We start from the raw sequence: 5,265 nt of genomic DNA on the forward strand, positions 1-5,265 counted from the left end.
ATAATTATAGTTAGTTCACTTTGAAAAATGATATTTCAGTAGGAGAAAAAAAAGTTTTAAAGTAAGAAGCCAAAAGGATGTCACTGTTAAGTCATGTACATCATTTCATTTATTCCAAGGTACATTCTTTCTCTCGTCTCACATCCAAGAAATCTGAGCGGATCCTACTACTGATATTGTCTCATAATAAATGTACAATTTTTAATTATTTTTCCATTAGTATATAAATTATGATTTATCTTACAACCTATAGGAATACTGATTTGATCAAATCTGATGATTATTTTATGGAAGATGATGAGATTGACTCCTGGGCTGACAGCTTGAGCTTCTGGGCTCCTGGATACTTATTCCAAATGGAGAAGGAGACATGGTGAGGGCTCACAAGATAGTCTGATATGACCTGTTAAGAACACAAGCAGTCAGACAGAGAAGGACAAATATTGTATGATATCACTTATGTGTGGAATCTAAATAAATGGTACAAATAAACTTATTTACAAAACAGAAATAGAGTTACAGATGTAGAAAACAATCTTATGGTTACTAAGGGGAAAGGGAGGGAGGGATAAATTGGGAGACTGAGATTGACATATACACACTATTATAAATAAAATAAGGACCTACTATATACCACAGGGAATTCTACGCAATATTCTGTAATGACCTACATGGGAAAAGGATCAAAAAAAGAGTGGAGATATATATATATATATATATGAATGACACTTTGCTGTACAGCAGAAAGTAAAACAACATTGTAAATCAACTATACTCCAATAAAAATTTTAAAAATAAAATAAAATTTAAAAAAAGAACACGAGCAAAAAAAACTTCGCTCTACATAAGAGATATTTGTACACCCACGTTCATAGCAGCATTATTCACAATAGCCAAAATGTGGAATCAACCCAAGTTCCCATTGGCAGATGAATGGATAAACAAAATGTGTTATACAGTCTTAAAAAGGAAAGAAAGTCTTATATATAACACCACATGAATGAATTATAAGGACATTATGCTAAGTGGAATAACCAGTCACAAAAAGACAAATAGTGATGATTCCACTTATATGAGGTAACTAGACTAGTGAGATTCATATAGACAGAAAGTAGCATGGTGGTTGCCAGGACCTGGGGGAGCAAGGAATGGAGAATGTGGTCTAACAAGTATAGAGTTTTAGTTTTTCAAGATGAAAAGAGTTCTAGAGATTGGTTCACAAAATGTGAATGTACTTACTACTACTAAACGGTACGTTTAAAAATGGCTAACATGGTTAAGTTTTATGTCATGTATATATTACAACATTTTTTTTTTATTTATTTTTTTTTATTTATTTATTTTTTTTTTTTTTTTTGCGGTACGTGGACCTCTCACTGTTGTGGCCTCTCCCGTTGCGGAGCACAGGCTCCGGACGCGCAGGCTCAGCGGCCATGGCTCACGGGCCCAGCCGCTCCGCGGCATGTGGGATCTTCCCAGACCGGGGCACGAACCCGTGTCCTCTGCATCGGCAGGCGGACTCTCAACCACTGCACCACCAGGGAAGTCCCTACAACATTTTTTTAAAAATAGATTTTCATAAAGATGTGAGTTGGGGAGAAAGGGGAAAGGTTCTGGTGGAAACATTGAGGCTAAAGGGATGTAATAGATAAAATTAACGGAGAGTGAGAGGATGGACAGAAAAGAAAGATTAAAAATGAAAACTCGGGCTTCCCTGGTGGCGCAGTGGTTGAGAGTCCGCCTGCCGATGCAGGGGACACGGGTTCGTACCCCGGTCCGAGAAGATCCCACGTGCCGCGGAGCGGCTGGGACCGTGAGCCATGGCCGCTGAGCCTGCGCACCCGGAGCCTATGCCCCACAACGGGAGAGGCCACAACAGTGAGAGGCCCGCGTACCGCAGAAAAAAAAAAAAAAAGAAAACTCACCAGTGCCTCAAAAACCAAATGCAAGACATAACAAAAGGACCAAGGAGGGCACTAATATTACCAAAAATATCAAGCTGAGGGAGGGGAGGTGTGCTGACAATTGGGAGAGGACACAGGGATGTCACTTCAAACCCATTCTCTAGTTCTCCTGGCTTTGTTACCCACCTGAGTGTCAGCACCACCATTACCTGCTTCTGATGCATGAGCATCTGTGATTCTCTCTCTCATATTCCCAGGCATGATCTATTCACAGCCACTCTTTGTCTCTCCCTCTTGCCCCACACCACCCAGTCTATAGGTCGTTCATTCTTACCTCTTCAATACCTTGGATCATCTATTTTCATTCCTCTTGGAACTGTAGTCCCAGAAATAAATCTCAATCTTCCCCTCTCCTTCCCTCTCTCCCTCCGTATCTCATCCATCAAATCCCTCCCCTTCCCCAGTCCCTCCTTCTATGCTTGAGGACCATCTCCTCCCATTCCCAGCTGGGACTCAGTCTTTACTCACCCCAGTAGAGGATGATGTCCTGGTCTCCTAGACTGCTGTGCTTCACTCGGCAACTGAGGCCAGTCTCCTCCCCAGCCGTGTAAAAGATTTTGTCATTTCATTATAAGCCCTAATGAAATTCAGTAGCCTTCCATAATAATAATGATAATAAAAAACATTTAGCAACTTTGAAAGTGTTCTTAATCTAATAAAAAGTATATGTGAAACACTTGCAGCAATTATCATAGCTAATATTAACTCGAATAATTCTTATCCAATACAAGTAAAAAGATGAGAATGTCAGATGTCAATTCTATTCAACAGTGTACTGCTGTTCGTAACAAGTGCCATTGGGCAAGAAAGTGCAATAAAAGAGATCATGAGGATTGAAAAGAAACAACTGGAATTTTCATACTTAGAGCTGTCATGAGAGTATGTATAGAAAATCCAAAAGGACCTACAGATAAAATATTAAACTTAATAAGTTAATTTAACACGGATACTGGAAACAAGGACAAAATATTTAACATATTTCTATAGATTAGCAAAAGCCACACAAACACATACACATGCACACAAACTCTCATATAAAAAGAGTTGAAAAGCCCTTATAATCTGAGACTGAAGATCTGTTTTTGAAAGTCAATCACCCAGAGGTCATAGTTAAAGTCCTGGGAAAATTAAGGTTTTCCAAGGTAAAGACACAGAGGAAAATCACAAGTCCAAGAAACCACCTTTGAGGGATGATGACTTGGGGGAGGGAGGAGAATAAGAAGAGTAAAGGAAACAAGGAAAGGTATAATAAGAATGTGGAAAAGCTGTTACAAGACATCAGAAAGCATAGTAATATCAGAATTTTTAAACAATTAAATATTCTAACTCAGTTCTTTTAAAAGGAAAAATGAAATCTGTTGTGCTCATATAACTAAAATATCCAGAGGTAGGTCAGGTTTCACATGTGGTCTTTGGCTCTGTCATCATTCTGTTCTATTTGTGAACTTCATTCCTGGGCCAGCTTTACCTGTGGAACAAAATTCTATAGCCACTTGGAGCTTTGAAGGCATCGTACCCCCGCGACAGTGTCCCTCCTTACTCAACCACCAAATATAAACTATTGCTTTATTTAAGTGGGATCACCAATTATTCCAATTAAGGGCTGAGGGGGGAGGTGAAATTCTGTTCATTATCTTAGACCTTGGTTCTCATCTGGGGTCAATTTTGCCCCCAAGGGGCATTTGGAAATGTCTGAAGATATATTTGGTTATTGTAACTGGGGAGGTACTACTGGCAACCAGTGAGTAGTGGCCAGGGATGCTGCTAAAAATCCTGCAGTGCATTGAACAACCCTCCATAACAAAGAATTATGCAGCCCAAAGTGTCAACAGTCCAAAGCCTGAGAAATCTTTAGACAAGAGTTTCTTAAAACTTAATGTTTTAAGAAATTAAATGTTCTTAAAATTAATAAAATTAATTAAATTTTTAAACTTAAATTTAAAATTAAAATGTTCATCTGAATAACCTAAAAGGCTAATTAAAACACAGCATTCTAGTTCCCATTCCAGGATTTTCTGACTCAGTAAGTCTAGAGTGGGGCCTGAAAATGTCTTCATCTAACAAGCTCACAGGTACTACTCCTGCTGGTGGTCCATAGTCAACACTCCAAGAAACACTCTAATCAGGGCCCTGGTCTGTAGCTGAGGGTGCAGGGAAGCATAGGACAGCATGTCGGCTCTATAAGATGAGTTGGAGTTTAATGCATCCTGGAGAAATAAACAGCTGTGCTAATGCAGAGAGAAAAAACTATGTCTTCTGTCATTTCCTACCCTGCCCAAATCCTAAAGTACATGTTGTTCTAAAATGTCCAGGTGGGAAAACTGCTTCCAGTACCCCTGGCTTCTGAAAAATTCCGCTTGCTCTGACCTCCCTTCCTAAGTCCTTCAAAAAGTATACCCAGACCTTGCCTGCGCCCGCCTGGAGCCAGCGGTCCTCCACCCACCCCGCATCCAGTGTGACGCGCTGCACACCGGCGGAGCGGACATGGGCAGAGCGAGGGTGGCCAGGCTCGGACTGGGGCTGCTGCTTCAGACACTGCTCTTACCTACGCAGATTTATTCAAATCAAACAACTGTTGTAACACCTTCAAGTAACTCCTCCCAGCATACCTCAGCTGCCCCCCATCCAGCGAATGCCACCACCAAGGCAAATGATTGTGCTCTGCAGTCAACAGCCAGTCTCTTGGTGATCTCGGTCTCCCTTCTACATCTCTATTGTTAAGAGACTCATGCCAAGAAACATCTATACTTCCCCATCCTCTCAACACAATTCATATGGCATCCAGACATCCAGTGTGACAAGGGGAAAAAAAACAGGTCTTCATTGAATTAATCTGCTAGTTCCACAACTTATTTTATTGACAGAAATTGTTGAGGATCCCAAATTTGATTGGTTTGAAGAGCATGTGAAGGGTTTGACTAGATGATGAATTCTAATATTAAATCTGCTGGAGTTTCCTGTACAAGATAAAGAGAGACAACATCCAAAATTAGTTAAGAGATGATTTCCTTAAATGTGGCTTAAGAAGTATGGACACATAAAACTCTACCTTGAAAGTGAGAATAGATTTTATCTTACTTAGAGATAAAGAATGGGATGTAGAACAGAGATTCAGTTTTCATTTGGCTCATTAAATTTATAAGGCCATAAAACAATGAGGTAAAACAGAAAGCTTCTATCATTGTTGCTTTTGTTGTGGTCATCCATTTACAATGCTTGATGTCAGTTGATTTATCTCTTGTAAAAATAAAACACTGTGTGTGTGTGTGTGTGTGTGTGTGTGTGTGTGTGTGTGTGTGTG

This window comes from Physeter macrocephalus, chromosome 4 (genome assembly GCF_002837175.3).
Source record: "Physeter macrocephalus isolate SW-GA chromosome 4, ASM283717v5, whole genome shotgun sequence".
Classification (NCBI taxonomy): domain Eukaryota; kingdom Metazoa; phylum Chordata; class Mammalia; order Artiodactyla; family Physeteridae; genus Physeter; species Physeter macrocephalus.